Source organism: Tiliqua scincoides, chromosome 11, assembly GCF_035046505.1.
Source record: "Tiliqua scincoides isolate rTilSci1 chromosome 11, rTilSci1.hap2, whole genome shotgun sequence".
Lineage (NCBI taxonomy): Eukaryota > Metazoa > Chordata > Lepidosauria > Squamata > Scincidae > Tiliqua > Tiliqua scincoides.
The window spans coordinates 1,539,877-1,558,053 of NC_089831.1; the positions used below are offsets into that span (position 1 = coordinate 1,539,877).

At 47.9% G+C, this 18,177-nt stretch overlaps 1 protein-coding gene and 1 pseudogene across 1 annotated transcript in view; both read right to left on the reverse strand.

Moving 5' to 3' along the window:
• TACR1 (tachykinin receptor 1) overlaps positions 1-18,177 on the reverse strand; it is a 59,385-nt gene that overhangs the window by 12,071 nt on the left and 29,137 nt on the right. The window lies entirely within an intron of this gene.
• Positions 8,685-8,802, reverse strand: LOC136662871 (5S ribosomal RNA; annotated as a pseudogene).

An 18,177-nucleotide genomic window follows, 5' to 3' on the forward strand; every position in this document is an offset into this window, starting at 1 on the left:
TTAGGTCATCTGAGGAGGCTCTTCTACAAGTGCTGCCTCCATCCCAAGTGAGAGGGGTGGCAGCTCAGGGGCAAACCTTCTCTGCAGTGGTGCCACAACTATGGAACTCCCTTCCAGGGAAACTGAGAACTACTCCAACCCCTCGTAGATTTTTGGCAAGGACTCAAAACACATCTGTTTCAATTGGCATTTGGTTGCGGAATGGATATTGGCCCTCTGAGCTCTGAAATACAGCTATGGCTTGACTGCCTCCCTGGATTTATTTGTTCCCCCAATGGCTCGACAATAGGCTTTTGCTTTGTTTTGTTTTTATGATTCACTGCTCATTGTTAAAATTAATGTTTAAATACTTTGATGTTTTTCTTTCTACCTGCTGTGATACCTTGTACATTTATTATGGAGATTTACAAGCCACCCTGGGCATTTTATTTGGCATGAGGAAGGCAGGATATAAATTTCTCAAATAAAAAAAGAAATTAAAAATAAAACGCCATGATTCCCTCCTGCCCTGGCACAGAGGGGGAATGACAGTTTCTCAGAAATTGTCAGGAGACCCTGAAAATTACCCCCTTTTCCAACTCTAAGAATCTTGCCCCACCCCAAATTATCAGTTCTCCAATGAGAATTTTTGCTTCAACACTATTCCTACTGTTCCCATGACCCATGGATCTGGTTACAGCCCCACTGGATCAGGCCATAGGCCCATCTAGTTCAGCTTCCTGCATCTCACAGTGGCCCACCAAATGCCCCAGGGAGCACACAAGACAACCAGAGACCTGCATCCTGGTGCCCTCCCTTGCATTGGCATTCTGACATAGCCCATTTCTAAAATCAGGAGGTTGCACATACACATCATGGCTTGCAACCCATAATGGATTTTTCCTCCAGAATCTTGTCCAATCCCCTTTTAAAGGTGTCCAGGCCAGATGCCATCACCACATCATGGGGCAAGGAGTTCCACAGACCGACCACACACTGAGTAAAGAAATATTTTCTTTTGTCTGTCCTAACCCTCCCAACACTCAATTTTAGTGGATGTCCCCTGGTTCTGGTGTTATGTGAGAGTGTAAAGAGTATCTTCCTATCCACTCTGTCCATCCCCTGCATAATTTTGTATGTCTCAATTATGTTCCCCCTCAGGCGTCTCTTTTCTAGGCTGAAGAGGCCCAAACGCCGTAGCTTTTCCTCATAAGGAAAGTGCCCCAGCCCCGTAATCCTCTTAGTCGCTCTCTTTTGCACCTTTTCCATTTCCACTATGTCCTTTTTGAGATGTGGCGACCAGAACTGGACACAATACTCCAGGTGTGGCCTTACCATAGATTTGTACAACGGCATTATAATACTAGCCGTTTTGTTCTCAATACCCTTCCTAATGTTCCCAAGCATAGAATTGGCCTTCTTCACTACCGCTGCACATTGGGTCGACACTTTCATCGACCTGTCCACCACCACCCCAAGATCTCTCTCCTGATCTGTCACAGACAGCTCAGAACCCATTAGCCTATATGTGAAGTTTTGATTTTTTGCCCCAATGTGCATGACTTTACACTTACTGACATTGAAACGCATCTGCCATTTTGCTGCCCATTCTGCCAGTTTGGAGAGATCCTTCTGGAGCTCCTCGCAATCACGTCTGGTCTTCAACGCTCTGAAAAGTTTGGTGTTGTCTGCAAACTTAACCACCTCACTGCTCAACCCTGACTCCAGGTCATTTATGAAGAGGTTGAAGAGCACCGGTCCCAGGACAGATCCTTGGGGCACACTGCTTTTCACCTCTCTCTAATGTGAAAATTGCCCATTGACACCCACTCTCTGTTTCCTGGTCTTCAACCAGTTCTCAATCCATGAGAGGACCTGCCCTCTAATTCCCTGACTGTGGAGTTTTTTCAGTAGCCTTTGGTGAGGGACCATGTTGAATGCCTTCTGAAAGTCCACATATATAATGTCCATGGGTTCTCCCACATCCACATGCCTGTTGACCTTTTCAAAGAATTCTATAAGGTTCGTGAGGCAAGACTTACCCTTACAGAAGCCATGCTGACTCTCCCTCAGCAAGGCCTGTTCGTCTATGTGTTTTGAGATTCTATCTTTGATGAGGCATTCCACCATCTTACCTGGTGTAGATGTTAGGCTGTTAGGTATTATCTCACTTGCTTCCTACTCTTATTTTATGGGTCTAATTTAGCTGGGTAAGCTCTGATTTGTTGCCTTGTAACTCAGGGCAGTATAATTTGATAGTTCTGACGACAGTTTTATACATGATAACCCAGAGGCCTCGCCGGCTCTCATCTGCAGCTTCTGAATAAGCGACCCACGAGATGCACACTAAATACATATCAGTATCAATGTATGGCATTAATGCTCAAGATTAATGTGTCGCAATGTGGCAGCGCAGAACCTCCTTAGGGTGCTTTCACACATCCTTGCAAAAACAAGCCCAGAAAATACCTTTGGAAATCTAAGCCAATGTGGAAGATTCTTCCAGGGCTCTTTCAGACCCTGATTTCCAGCACATGCAATGGGGCTGTTCAGGGCCTCTGAGAGGAATTTTATCAGGGGGTACAAAGTTTCTTTTGGGCCCTTTTGCAAAAGGGGAGGGTGAAACAGAGCAGGGGAGGGTGGTGACAGGCAAGCAGAATAGGGGCAGTGAGGGGCAAAACAGGGTGGGGGGGGCAGAGACAGCTGGAAAAGTCTTTGGAGTCCAGGTCTACCAACCCAGGTGGCATCAGTGGTGTCGCCAGCACCCCCAATTGTGGCAGTGCTGCCAGCATCCTGTGCGGGCAACAAGTCTGAGTACATAGGAAAATGTAAGATCCCAGGAACTTTCTGGGCCTCCTCCTTTGGCTCCTGGGCCCCCCTTTTGACCCTGGGCCTGGGTACAAATTACCCCCTTTGCCCCCTCTCCTAGGCCCTGCTGTTTGGCATCTGACACCCCAGTCCTGAGTGGAAACTGCATTTCACTGATGCCCATGGGGCTTACTTACAAGGAAGGGAGTTTCAGTCTTAAATCACACAGCTGAAAAGGACCAGAAATCCTTTTCACACACTGCATCCAGTGGCATAGCAAGTGTAGGGAAAGGGGGTGGCCTGCCCGGGTACCAGCCATAAGGGGGCGCCACATATCCCCCGCTGTCACCACTACCTCCCCCTCCTCTTTGTGTTTTGGCAGCTTCACAATCTGGCTGCTGCCCCTTCTCTCCTCCTCTGGAGGCTCTCAAGAATGGGGAGGTGGCAGCCAGATCACAAAGCCGGGATGACTTCCACCCTGAGTGCTGCGGCTCTGAGCAACACCACTGACTCCACCCAGCACCTGTCACCCTCTACCCATTCATCTGCCTCCCTCTCCCATCAACCAACTCAGGCCTACAATGTCTTGAAAGCAGAGGAAGCACTTCCAGAGCAAAGCATAATGTTAAACCCTGAGATTTTTCTCCAAGTACCTTATACTTAGCCTTACGGTCCTGTAATGCATCTGTAGCCCCAAAGCAGGGGTGGGCAAGCCCCAACCCAGGGCCATTTGCAGCCTTCAGCGTCCCCCAATCTGGCCCGCAGGGAGCCCCAGTCTCCAATGAGCCTCTGCCCATCAGGGACTGTTGGAGCCTTGCACTTGTCCTTTACTGCCAGTGGCAACTGCCAGATGTGAGCTGTGGGCCAAGTTATAGTCCTCATGTACATTATAAATAGTTAGTTGGCAACCTTCAGTCTCGAAAGACTATGGTATCGCGCTCTGAAAGGTGGTTCTGGAACAGCGTCTAGTGTGGCTGAAAAATTTATAATTTACATTATAAATAAGCTCAGTAAAATTCATTCAATCGTATAAGTTCTGTCTAATGTAAATTTATGTAAATTTATTCAAATCTGAAATGTAAATTAATTCTTTATTGGCAGCCCCCAACACAGTGTCAGAAAGATGATGTGGCCCTCCTGTCAAAATATTTGCCTGCCCCTGCCCCAAAGAAACACTAATCTACCCAGCAAGATCACATGTATTACAAAAAGGAGAGGGTGGAGAAGAACTGCAGCTTAACCCCTTTCCTGCCGCTCAGTTACAAGTATAACACTTCACACAATCAGAGCTTAGCCCTCTTGATCTTATGACTGGCCACCCGACATGGAGGCTCTGGTTTCTATGCCTGGTGATCCAAGCAGCTGATTGGGGAACCCAGCATGGGGTTCACTAAGTTCCTTGGTGGTAAAAAATGCCCATAAGTTTATTGGAACACAATTTGTTCGCGCTTGTACATGGCACAGATAAATGCCAATCTATGCATGAAAATGTCTCATCTTAATGCGACAAGGATAAATCCTGCTACTGATCATGCAGACATGAAAGGTCAGTAAATGCAATACAAATTAGTTGGCAACCTTCAGTCTCGAAAGACTCTGGTATCGCGCTCTGAATGGTGGTTCTGGAACAGCATCTAGTGTGGCTGAAACGGCTGATTCAGGAGTGACAATCCCTTCCACACTGGGAGCAAGTGCAGTCTGTCCCTGGTCTGTCTCCCTGGCTATGGGCCTTCCTTCCTTGCCTCTTTGCCTCAGTCTGTTGGCCAAGTGTCTCTTCAAACTGGGAAAGGCCATGCTGCACAGCCTGCCTCCAAGTGGGCCGCTCAGAGGCCAGGGTTTCCCATCTGTTGAGGTCCACTCCTAAGGCCTTCAGATCCCTCTTGCAGATGTCCTTATTGCAGCTGCGGTCTACCTGTAGGGCGCTTTCCTTGCACAAGTTCTCCATAGAGGAGATCCTTTGGGATCCAGCCATCATCCATTCTCACGACATGGCCGAGCCAACGCAGGCGTCTCTGTTTCAGCAGTGCAAACATGCTAGGGATTCCAGCACGTTCCAGGACTGTGTTGTTTGGAACTTTGTCCTGCCAGGTGATGCCGAGGATACATTGGAGGCAGCACATGTGGAAAGCATTCAGTTTCCTCTCCTGTTGTGAACGTCCATGACTTGCTGCAGTACAGAAGTGTACTCAGGACGCAAGCTCTGTAGACCTGGATCTTGGTATGTTCCATCAGCTTCTTGTTGGACCAGACTCTCTTTGTGAGTCTGGAAAACGTAGTAGCTGCTTTACCGATGCGTTTTTTGAGCTCGGTATCAAGAGAAAGAGTGTTGGAGATCGTTGAGCCAAGGTACACAAAGTCATGGACAACCTCCAGTTCGTGCGCAGAGATTGTAATGCAGGGAGGTGAGTCCACATCCTGAACCATGACCTGTGTTTTCTTAAGGCTGATTGTCAGTCCAAATGCAATGATAAATGACAAGCATAAATCCTGCTACTGATCATGCAGACGTGAAAGGGTAATAAATGCAATACAAATTAAGGGGTTCAAAAGCGGAACCCCTGGAAGGACAGCCCAAGGATGTGCCTCGTCTCAGGAAACATTTGGACAAGGGCCAGCTCTGGTTTTCACGCTTGCTTGAAATTGGCACGGCACAAAATATGTTACAATGTCGGATGGTAACTGAATATCAATTCTCAGCTATTTGGAAAGCCGGCGGGGGGTGGGGGGTGAGGAGGTGACTTTGCAAACACCAATTTAGAAAGGCATGACCTGCCTTGTTTGTCTTGGAAACGGATCAGAGTTTTCAATGCTTTTCAAAGCCAAATGAAACTGCCACCTTTTACCCGGGCAGCTGATTGCAAAACGCCAGCACAATTGTGTACGTACATAATATTATTGATCACAGAACTAAAAGGCAGATCTGCAAGGCCCTGTGGTCTTACTATGCACATGATGCTTTGGGGCAGCAAGAACTGAGTATGTAAAGCTCTGGGCATACATTATCTTGACGCAGTCCTACAACAACCCAGGAAAGTGAGAAGGCCAGCCAATGAGGCTTCATGGCAGAGGCTGGGGACTCAGACTGGGGACTCAGACTGTGCTCCCTGGGGCATTTGGTGGGCCGCTGTGAGATACAGGAAGCTGGACTAGATGGGCCTATGGCCTGATCCAGTGGGGCTGTTCTTATGTTCTTATGTTCTTATGACATCCTGACTTGCAGCTCAGTCACTTAGTCCCAATGTTGCACACTCTCTATTTTCATTGCAAACCGGGATGTCTGACACTTCTCACTGAAGTTAGCTTGAATACACGATTTGGCCTTTGAAGAAAGTATTGGGCACTTTAAAGGGCCCATCTAGTCCAACTTCCTGCATCTCACAGTGGCCCACCCACTGCCTCTGGGAGCACACAAGACAACAAGATACTTGTATCTTGTTGCCACTCCCTCGCACCTGGCTTTCAGAGGAAGCCTACTTCTAAAACCCAGGGTTGCATATACCCATTATGGCTTGTAATCTGTAACGGACTTTTCCTCCATTGATCTGTCCAATCCCCTTTTGGCCTCTAGGCCAGATGCCATCACCACATCCTGTGACAAGGAGTTCCATAGGTTAATTACATGCTGGGTAAAGAAATATTTCCTTTTGTCAGTTCTAACTCTCCCAACACTCAATTTTAGAGGAAATTAAAACTGTGGCAAGGCATGATGTAGGTGGATGTGGAGGGCTGGAGGAGGAAGGCATGGTTGTAGACAGACCAGGGTCAGATACCAGGTGAAGTGGACAAGAAGCAGAGGACCAAAGCAAGATACATTGTCAAAGACAGATCAGAGATGAAGTCAGTGAGGAGGCTGTTCTTGCTGCTGCTCAATGGATCAAGTTGCTCAGAGTGCAGGCCTGGAGGAGTAGGGGGTTTTATAGTCTGGTGTGTCCTCTTTGACTTGTGGGGTCAGCCAACCATACCCAAGTGAAGGGGTCATCTGACAGTGTTCAGACTGCAGCCTAGAGGGCACTCGTGGCTGACAAAGTTTAGTCTGCCTGGCTTGCTGGGGGACCAGTACTATGGGGTGGTGCAGGAAGTGCGGCACTGGAGGCTGGCTGCTGGGGGAGGGGGGGTCACAGCGCCAGACTTTCCCAGGGACCTTTGTGGAGGGAACACAAACACGCATCCCTTGTTCCTGAGCCTTCAACACATGGTTGGGGAGAGTAGAGAGTGTCCTGTTTGAATGCCACCAAGCTCCATTGCAGGGCCCACCCTAAACCATTGCTCTCCAGCCTCAGGCCTGCCCCAAACTCTGGGAGTCTGCACCAGAGGTGCTCCAAACCAATGGACCCCACTTCCTGCCCTTGATCAAGCAGCAGAATGTTTCAACATCTGGCTACTCTGCACATAACATCAAAAAATACACAGAGTCAGGAAACAGATGCTGTATCTATTCAATAAGCAGATCTTAGTTGAGGTGCTGCTGGAATTGCTCTGGGTTTCTTATGACCCCCTTACAGAGCATGAGAAGTGCAAAATGATTTATTCCAAGAGGCTTCGAGGATGGAGCTCTCGCTTTCTGTCGGAAATGTGAAGCGTCTGCTCCTGACAGCCTGTGTCTGACTCAAGGCGCTGCAACTCTTCAGGAATGGCAAGTGAGCGGTTTGCAAATGCAGGGAGAGAGCCGGCCAAAGGTGTGAGTTGCTGTGAGCTGGCAAGCAAATGATGCAGACTGGAAGACTTGTAATGTATACAGAAATATAGCGATAGTTATGCTGTGTTTTTAGGACTGACTTCCTTCTTTTCAGTGTCAGCCTTTCTTGCTCTAGCATGTGGAAAACATATTTCGCGCTTAAAACATGTGGAAATAAAGACAGGCGAGAGAGAGAGAGAGAGAGAGAGAGAGAGAGAGAGAGAGAGAGAGAGAGAGAGAGAGAGAGAGAGTGAGTTTTAAATGTAGCCTGTTTTTCTTCCAAATCATGCATATTTTAAATCAGGTTACAATAATTTAAAAAAATCAGCACAAATACTAAACATGAGAAAAATATAATGAATCCTCAAGGATAAAATTGTTAGCTTGCAATCATTTTGCTTGAAAGAGCTGGCAGGATAAGAGCATTTTTGTCTTCCAAAGCCACAGAAAGCAAACTGGTATGAAATCTGAACATGTGCAATTGCCTATGAACTGCTAACCTAAACTGGACGAATAAGTCTGGTGGTTTCCACACAAGGGCATCTTCGCATTGCTAAGTGAAGCTTGCTAAAGCTTTTCCACAATCAGCCTGAAATTGAATTAAAACAGGGATTCCACAAGCAAAGGTATCACTAGGGGGTTGTGGGTGTGCAGGCTGTACCAAGTGACACATGAAGGGAGTGATACCAAAGGCTCCAGAGCCCAGATCTACCCAGACCCAGGAAGACCTGGCTTCAGGCATTCAGTAGTCTGTCAAGCTCTGCTCTACTGAAAAGGGCCAGGACTAAGCTTGGGAAGATGGTGGCCATGGGAAAACCAAGGCTTCTGCCATACAGCTGTGGCTGAAAAAATTTTCAGAGCCCAGGTCTACTGGAACTCCTGAGGTAAAGCCCAAGTCTACCTGCCCATGGCCTCATCAGTCTGGCCTCATCTTTTGCTCTCCAGGTCTACCCAAAGGGAGGGAGGGAAATGGCCACCTGGGTGGACTGGGCATACCCAGAACTCTGGGCACAGACACAGTCCACGGGGGTGACTCCATGAGTTACTGCACTGAGTGACACCAACCCTAGTGACATCCCTGTAAATGAAACTAGAAGTCCTGCTCTTCCAGGTTTTATGGCAGCATTTGAGGAGCACGGTAAGGAGGGGAGAAATCTGCTTTTGTTCAAGCAAGCAGGAAGAAAATGGTTGGCAACCTTCAGTCTCAAAAGACTATGGTATAAGCCTACAGCACCTGGTATTCCCAGGCGGACTCCCATCCAAGTACTAACCAGGCCTGACCCTGCTTAGCTTCCAAGATCAGACGAGATCAGGCATGTGCAGGGTAACAGATCATTGTATTGGTGATGGGCTGGATGGTTGCAGCTGCAGCAGGGGTGAAAGGCACCCCAGGCCTTCCTTCCACTTGTACACCTTGCACTCTACCATTGATGCAGCCCATGTCAGGGTGGGTGAGCCACCAGTGTGTTGGGGGGGGGGGGGGAGATTGCTACCATTCTCAGAAGCAGAATGAATTATGGGGACCCGGGAAACTATAGGCCGGTCAGCCTAACATCCATACCGGGTAAGATGGTGGAATGCCTCATCAAAGATAGGATCTCAAAACACATAGACGAACAGGCCTTGCTGAGGGAGAATCAGCCTGGCTTCTGTAAGGGTAAGTCTTGCCTCACGAACCTTATAGAATTCTTTGAAAAGGTCAACAGACATGTGGATGCAGGAGAACCCGTAGACATTATATATCTGGACTTTCAGAAGGCGTTTGACACGGTCCCTCACCAAAGGCTACTGAAAAAACTCCACAGTCAGGGAATTAGAGGACAGGTCCTCTCATGGATTGAGAACTGGTTGGAGGCCAGGAAGCAGAGAGTGGGTGTCAATGGGCAATTTTCACAATGGAGAGAGGTGAAAAGCGGTGTGCCCCAAGGATCTGTCCTGGGACCGGTGCTTTTCAACCTCTTCATAAATGACCTGGAGACAGGGGTGAGCAGTGAAGTGGCTAAGTTTGCAGATGACACCAAACTTTTCCGAGTGGTGAAGACCAGAAGTGATTGTGAGGAGCTCCAGAAGGATCTCTCCAGACTGGAAGAATGGGCAACAAAATGGCAGATGCGCTTCAATGTCAGTAAGTGTAAAGTCATGCACATTGGGGCAAAAAATCAAAACTTTAGATATAGGCTGATGGGTTTTGAGCTGTCTGTGACAGATCAGGACAGAGATCTTGGGGTGGTGGTGGACAGGTGAAAGTGTCGACCCAATGTGCGGTGGCAGTTAAGAAGGCCAATTCTATGCTTGGGATCATTAGGAAGGGTATTGAGAACAAAATGGCTAGTATTATAATGCCGTTGTACAAATCTATGGTAAGGCCACACCTGGAGTATTGTGTCCAGTTCTGGTCGCCGCATCTCAAAAAAGACATAGTGGAAATGGAAAAGGTGCAAAAGAGAGCGACTAAGATGATTACGGGGCTGGGGCACCTTCCTTATGAGTTAAGGCTACGGCGTTTGGGCCTCTTCAGCCTAGAAAAGAGGCGCCTGAGGGGGGACATGATTGAGATATACAAAATTATGCAGGGGATGGACAGAGTGGATAAGGGAGATGCTCTTTACACTCTCACATAATACCAGAACCAGGGGACATCCACTAAAATTGAGTGTTGGGCAGGTTAGGACAGACAAAAGAAAATATTTCTTTACTCAGCGTGTGGTCGGTCTGTGGAACTCCTTGCCACAGGATGTGGTGCTGGCGTCTAGCCTAGACGCCTTTAAAAGGGGATTGGACAAGTTTCTGGAGGAAAAATCCATTACGGGGTACAAGCCATGATGTGTATATGCAACCTCCTGATTTTAGAAATGCGTTATGTCAGAAGGCCAGATGCAAGGGAGGGCACCAGGATGCAGGTCTCTTGTTATCTGGTGTGCTCCTTGGGGCATTTGGTGGGCTGCTGTGAGATACAGGAAGCTGGACTAGATGGGCCTTGGGCCTGATCCAGTGGGGCTGTTCTTATGTTCTTAAACTACAATTCCCAGGAGGCCTTGCAGGTCTTCTGGTTGTCTGGTGAGCTCCCTGGGGCATTTGGTGGCCGCTGTGAGATACAGGAAGCTGGACTAGATGGGCCTTGGGCCTGATCCAGTGGGACTGTTCTTATGTTCTTAACTGATTGGAATGTACTCTTTTTTAAACCACGTTGAAATGAGCAAAAAGGGGGACCAGATCACATTGATGCTGCTGCAGACATTTGCCCACTAATTTAGGGGCCCAGAGAGTCCCAACTGCATCCACTTGAGCAGACATGAATGGAGTCTGCTAAATAACTCTCCTTATTGGAATTTGTAATTTAATGCAGTTAGAACTTCCTTGTGAGCCTCACATCAATATTTATGTAGACATAATAGCAGAGCTGGAAGGAAGGAAAGTGGCCCTCTGCCCCCACCACTTCTGTTGCAGCCACTAGCTTCTAATTAACTGACTTTCTGCAGATGAGGATTCCTGTCAATCTCCAGCGTCAAGGGAGGCATGGTTTGCAAGTGGCCTTGTTTGCAAGCCTTGTTTGCAAGTGGCCTTGACTTGGCTGCAGAACACCAAAGGTCTTTGGACACAGGTGGGAAGGAAGCTGGTCATGAGTTCATTTTTGCCCACCCACAATCTGCTACAACCTCACTTAATGGACAGGCTGCCCCAACTTTGGGTTTTGAACTTTCTTAAATTTCAGAGTGCCCCCTTTTATTTCCATATGTGGAAGCTCACTAGGAATCCGTATGGAGAACTTCATTTGTGCTACTCATCTGATTTACGATTGTTTTAAATTGTAATTGTTGTTGGCACCCTTCAGTCTCAGAAGACTATGGTATTGCACTCTGAATAGTGGTTTTGAAACAGAGTGTCCGCTCTGGTGTGTGAAGCCTGGGTAAAGTAGGTATGGAGGATAGGCTGTTACCCATGCAGCAAATCCCCCCTCTCCACATCACTGAAATGGTCCAATGGAAAGGCAGAGGCCAATACGGTTGGTTCCAGCGGCGTCGCAGGAGTTGCCAGAACGTGACTGTGTTCAGCCATGAACTGCCTCAGGGACTCCGGCTCCGGATTTTGCCTTGAGGTTGACTCCTGAAGCCTTTTCCATAACTGGATGTAGCCACAAGGCAGTGGAGGTTTGGGATCAGAGTTTTCCTTCTCTCAGATGAGCTGCCTTCCCAGGCTGACGAGTCCCATCTACCCAGTGGCTGTTTAGTCGCCTCTTACGACAAGTACAGCCAAACTGAGGGCCTATTCTTATCCCCCAGCCCCCAGGGGTTAAATTGTAATTAAAATTGTTTTAATTGTCATTGAAAAATATATGGGGGACTCTAGAAAAAAACAGGCACAAGTGCCAAAATTTAGGATTGTTCCCAGAAAAAAAAAGTAATACAGTCCATCCTCAGCATTGCTAATTGGCCACTCACGAATCTGCTTACTTGCAAGCAGCAGGACTAACACCAGCTCATGCCAGTCACGAGGCATGTCTCATTTTCCGTGATCCCTGCTGCCTCCAGAAGGTCTGCTCCCTTTAAAGTCCCTGCAGCCAGAAGACTGCAGGGACTTTAAAAAAGGCATATGTGACCAGTGTGAACCCTTTTGAAAATGTGTGCTCTGCATGCAGCCTTTGAAATGGCTGGGGGAAGCAGAAGACCTACAGGTAAGGTATCTCTCCCCCTTGCCCCCCCTGCACCTAACTCCACTGATTCCATACAATCAATGGTTCATTATGTGCAAATTATGTGCAAATTATGTACAAATTTGCTATCCACTAGGTTTTCCTAACCCTAACCCTATTCTTATCCCCTGGGGGCTGGGAATAAGAATAGGCTCTCGGTTTGGCTGTACTTGTCGTAAAAGGCGACTAAACGGCCACCGGGTAGATGGGACTCGTCAGCCTGGGAAGGCAGCTCATCTGAGAGAAGGAAAACTCTGATCCCAAACCTCCACTGCCTTGTGGCTACATCCAGTTATGGAAAAGGCTTCAGGAGTCAACCTCGAGGCAAAATCTGGAGCCAGAGTCCCTGAGGCAGTTCATGGCTGAACACAGTCACATTCTGGCAACTCCTGCGACGCCGCTGGAACCAACCGTATTGGCCTCTGCCTTTCCATTGGACCATGTCAGCCACGTGGAGAGGGGGGATTTGCTGCATGGGTAACAGCCTATCCTCCATACCTACTTTACCCAGGCTTCACGCACTGGAGAGGACACTCTGTTCCAGAACCACCATTCAGAGCGCAATACCATAGTCTTCTGAGACTGAAGGATGCCAACAAGAAACGCTAGTGATAGTGAAGATTGACTGTATAACAAAGAACAGCATTTCTATAGCATTTTCTGAGTGTGCAAAGTGCTTCACATTTGATATACACCTTACAACAAGCCTGTATTCTGATCCCTGTGTTACAGCAGGGGAGCTGCCTTGCCAAAGGCCACATGGTTAATTGGTGGCAGAGGGGAGATTCCAGTCTCCAAGCCAGTGAGCTACACCAGTTCAAGAAGGGATATCTGAACCAAAAGAAGCCGGTGCAATGATTCAGCTTCTCAAGGGCAAATCTAGCAGCACATCATGAAAAAGGTGATCACAAAGCAAGCTGAAATATGACAGAAGTTTCAAACAACCACATAATTGCTCCAATCATTCCATGAAACACCACTTCTCTCTGAATTCACTTCCATACAAAAACCCATGAAAAGACCTTGCAAAAAGCAGGTGCTCCTCTTTGAAATGGGCCTCAAGAAGAAATTATCACAAGGTAGAATCTGCGCAAATATGCCAAAAATGATTCAATTCATTGATTCAATTCATCAATTCGAAAAAATAAAAAGGATACCTAGTTAGAGAGATATTGAGCTCGCAAAGACACCGAGCGAAAAACGCCCACACATCATTTGCCCACTTTCTCAATATGGGTGCATTACTTTATTTTGCAAACAGAAAGAAAAGATGGTAGACAGTCGCTTAATTGGAGCAAGCTGAGAACCACAGAAGTGTTTGCAGCGCATGCTGAAAGCATCAGCCGTCTCATAAAATGGGGCAGATGAAGCTTCGGTTTGAAGGGAAACAGGGAGGTCACATTTTAAAAAGCTGAGGGTCCGATCCTGTTTGAAGCCGCTGTGCCAATGGGGTATGCACTGCATCCAGGGGTGGGGAGGCAGTCATGGAACCCTCCTCAAGCTAAGTAAATGTTTGTTCTCTTATCTTAGGGCTGCACTGTGGTTGCACCAGCACTGAAAAGCTGGATAGGACTGGACCCTGAGTCATTAACAAACAGAAAGAGAAACAATATTGGATTTGGTATTGGCTTGGATTTGGACAGGTAGGACAGCTGTTGGACAGGTAAGACACCCTGTGCAGCTCAGTCCAGGGGACAGGCACAGATAGGCAACAGCCAACAGTGCACCTGTGCTGGGAACACAAATGATCGACACAGTGCAGGACTTGCAAAAACAGCGCTGGGGCAAAATATTCCTTGATGGAGAGAGGAGAACAAGGGAAAGAGAGACAAGGAGAGCCGAGTGAGAAGGGGGGCTGGCTTGCTGCTGCTGCTTGGTCCACAGTGTGTCCTTATGACTGAATTTCCACTAACAGCTGCACCACTTGGTGGGACCATATGTTCCTAGCGGATATTTTATTTATCTGTTCTGATTACCATCTGGCCATTCCTGTGCTATGCCTGTCAAGGTGGCTGGCAAACATGTTTGAATAAAGTCACTCTCAGTCTCAGCCCGGAGTGGGGGCTTCCACCTGCAGATCTTCCTCCCCAAGTGAAATGAACAGAGTCCCTCATGCAATTCCTGGTCTTGAGTCATATTCTGCTGCCTTGATGGCCTCAGTGTGCTTGGCAGTGGAGAGAAGGACAAGCCCTCCTTGGAAGCCCCCAGGCCAAGCCCCGAAGTCGAGCAGACAGCGAAGTCCAGGTCTGGACAGCTGCCCATGCAACAGAGTTGATCCCCCTGCAGGCAGCTGACTCTGCTGGGACATCCTTCCAGTGCTACAATTGCAGGAGTTTCAGGTTTCAAGAGGGGAATTCGAGGATGTGGACTTTGGATGCACTCTGCATTTTCACATTACAACTCAGCATTGTTGCAAGACTGCACTCAGGTAAATAGTTTTCTTTTTTTGTAGTTCATCGGATTAACTTACCACTTCCCTTTGCTTTTGTCTCCTGGGGGGGGGGGAGAAAGGGATTGTTTTAGACAAGGAAAGTCATTGTGCATTCCAGTTATTACAAGGAAAACAAGCTTCGATGGAAGCCACGAGCTGGAAGTGAGACCCCTGCCTCTTTGAATGCTGGCAGAGTCAGAGTTTGCCTTTCGCCCCCCAAATTTCCTCCAGCTGATGAGATGCTGCATGACACAAAGAAAGAAAGAAAACTGGTGGGGCAAGGTCAGGGAGGTAGCAGTAGTTGTTGTAAGTGGAGGAGGGGACACATTTGTTTTTTCCCTGTAGTTTCTGTTGCAACTCCACACCCGGAATCTGACATCAGAAATGACTCTCCCGTTCAAAACACTCCAGAGAAATCTCCGCGTACCAAGTAATCATATTGATAATCATATCAAGATATTACATAGTAGTCAAGAAATTTACCAGCGTACAGCCAGGACTCCGTCATGGGCCCACTACTAAGAACATGAAGAGCCCTGCTGGATCAGCCCAAGGGCCCATCTAGTCCAGCTTCCTCTATCTCACAGTGGCCACCAGGGGCCTCTGGCAGCACCCAAGACAACAAGCAGCCTGCATCCTGTTGCAATCCCTTTGCATCTGGTATTCTGAGGTAGCCTATGCCTAAACCAGGAGCTTGCACATACCCATCATGGCTTGTCACCTGTGATGGACTTTTCCTCCAGAACTCTGTTCAATCCCCTTTTCAAGGCAACCAGGCCAAACATCATCACCACATCCTGGGGCAAGGAGTTCCACGGACCAATTAAATGCTGGATGAAGAAATATTTTCTAACTCTCCAGATAGCACAGGAGAGCCGGCAAGCCCCATGCTGGCAGCAGTGGGACACAGAACCTCCACTGCAGCAGGTAGATTAGAGGCAAGGGCAGTTTGGGGGAGGATTGGGCAAGGAGTGGGCTAGGGCAGGGGCAGGATTGGGGTGGATCTTGCCCACAGGCACACACAGAGACAGCCTAGGAGTATCCTCAGACTTATGCCAACACTTTAGATGCAAGGAGACCTGTTGGAGATCAGGAAGCCTACAGGGAGCTAAGTTTTTTTTACATAACTCTCCTGCGCTGTCTGGTGCCCTCCACCCACTGCATGCACAACTTTGTCAGCACTTCCTGCTCTGGGCTGGCACAGGGTAGGACTGGACCATCACTCTCAGGAACAGATCGAACCATGAAGCAAATCAGCATGGCTCCTTACTCAGCCACTAGGGGGTGCCATCCTAACAGACACAGAGCTTGTTCATACACATGCTTCTGCACCCCATGCCTACGCAGCACTTGTCCGCTCCTGGCTGAATGTGTGAACAAGTTCTGCTGAAAGCAAGGCCTCTGGAAATTATACCAGGCATCGGAGAAGTTCTGTCCATGGTGTTTGGCTTTCAGTGACTCGTGAAGAGATGTGGGTCACCAGGCATGATCCAGATGACTGTGAGAGGAGGCAAAGAAGAGGCTAATCACAAAAATGATATTCAGGGCACGACCCAAGTGGGGGTTTGCACACACTTGTTACTTCTCCAGTTTGATGGGAGGGTGAGGTTAAGTGCGGAGACTGACCCTCTGGTACCTATTTACAAATGCACGGCCTGATCTGTTGACTGATATGGTGATTAGGGCCCTCTGATAACAAGCATTAGATGTGCACTCCGTATCCGAGCGGAGGCTGCAGCTTTAGGCTAATAACCTACTGGATTCTGCAAAACAAATTAAGCCACGGTAAGCGCTCATGAATAAGGCAACAAGCTGGCAGCCGAAGACGCCAAGAAGGTGTTTCATGAACGCACATGAGTTGCCAATTCAGAACACAGCTACACATCGATGGAAATGGATGTTTCCTTCTGGCTCCCTCCCATCTCCCCAAAGACAAATATAAATTATGTAGAATTAAAGAAAAAAAAAAAATCCTCAGCTCCGAGCGAGTGCTGTGAAAATGAACTTCATCCAAAAAGGACTTAGCCTGAGTGCGTGCAATCTTGTCTGGAATGGCAGGTGTTACTGCGCAGCTGGATCTTGTCTGATCTCGGAAGCTAAGCAGGGTCAGGCCTGGTTAGTACTTGGATGGGAGACCGCCTGGGAATACTGGGTGCTGTAGGCTTATACTATAGTCTTTCGAGACTGAAGGTTGCCAACCATATTGTAATGGGGAATCAAGCATTCCATGAAGCACTGAGTGGAACCAGGGCTGTTGTGCTTCAGACAGGGCTGGCCCACCTATGAGGCCAACTGAAACAGTTGCCTCAGGCAGCAGATGGGCGAGAGATGCTCATCTCTGTCTGCCTACTGGGCTCCACTGCTCCTTCTTTTCCTTCCACTCCCTGGATTGGTAGAGGGGGGCAGAGAGGAAGAGGCAGGAATGAGTGGGACCTGCTCAAAAATGTCCATCCAAATCTCATCCCCTGGGAAAAGGGGATCCCCTGTTCACTGGGAAAAGGAACACAATGGATTGCCTTTGTCTTACAATGGAGCTGAAACTTCTACATGGATAACTTAAATGGAAGGGGTGTGCATTTGACTAGGAAAGCAGCAAATTGCTTCACTTAGCAGGGAGCCCTCCAGGAAGCAGGGTCTTTCCAAAGTGCTCCCAGCCAAAGTAAAGCCATCTGGAGCAGCTTGGATCGTGAGTGGACTGTTCTGCTTGACTTTTCTCCCCTTCTTTCCTCCATCTGCCTCTGGCTGTCTGGAGCTTTTTCTTCCATATCTTGAAGGAGACATTCAGCTAGTTGTGGGGGTGGGGTGGAAGTAAGGGAAAGAAACTGACTGACAGCTCTGAGCTCTCAGTGGCTGAATGAAAGTTCCTAATTGATGCTTCTTTTACTGCCTCTTCCATGCAGGGTGATCTTGGGAGAGAACTAAAAAATGGGAAAACCTACATGTCTAGGGCTAACTTTTCTTCTGTGAATCCTTTCATAAGAAATATGCCCTGATGGATCAGGCCAAGGGCCCACCTAGTCCAGCTTCCTGGATCTTACAACAGCCAACCAGATGCCTTGGGGAGCACTCCAGAAAACAAGATCTCCATAACCTGTTGCCACTCCCTTGCTTCTGGTATCCAGAGATAAGCTACCTCTAAATCCTGGAATTGCATATAGTCATGGCTTGAAACCTGTGATGGACTTTGTTATCCATAAATTGGTCCAATCCCCTTTTAAAAACATCTAGGACAGGTACCATCACTACATCCAGAGGCAAGGAGTTCCACAGTTTAATTACATGCAGGGTAAAAAAAGCATTTCTTTGACAGCACAATCCTATGCATGTCTACTCAGAATCAAGCCCCACTGAATTCTTACCTGGGTAAGTGTGCATACCGGATTTCAGCCCATTGTAACTCTATCAGTCAATTTTAGCAGGCATCCCCTAGTTCTGCTGTTCTTTGAGAGGGAAAAGAACTTCCCTCTGCCCTTTCATGGAATGAGGCTTGTTTCAGGAGCTTTTGGTGTGTATAAATCAGTACGTGCCTTCCCATCTTATTGTTCAATGGGAAATTATTAAAAAATGAATTAAAATGGAAATGAAGCTACCACT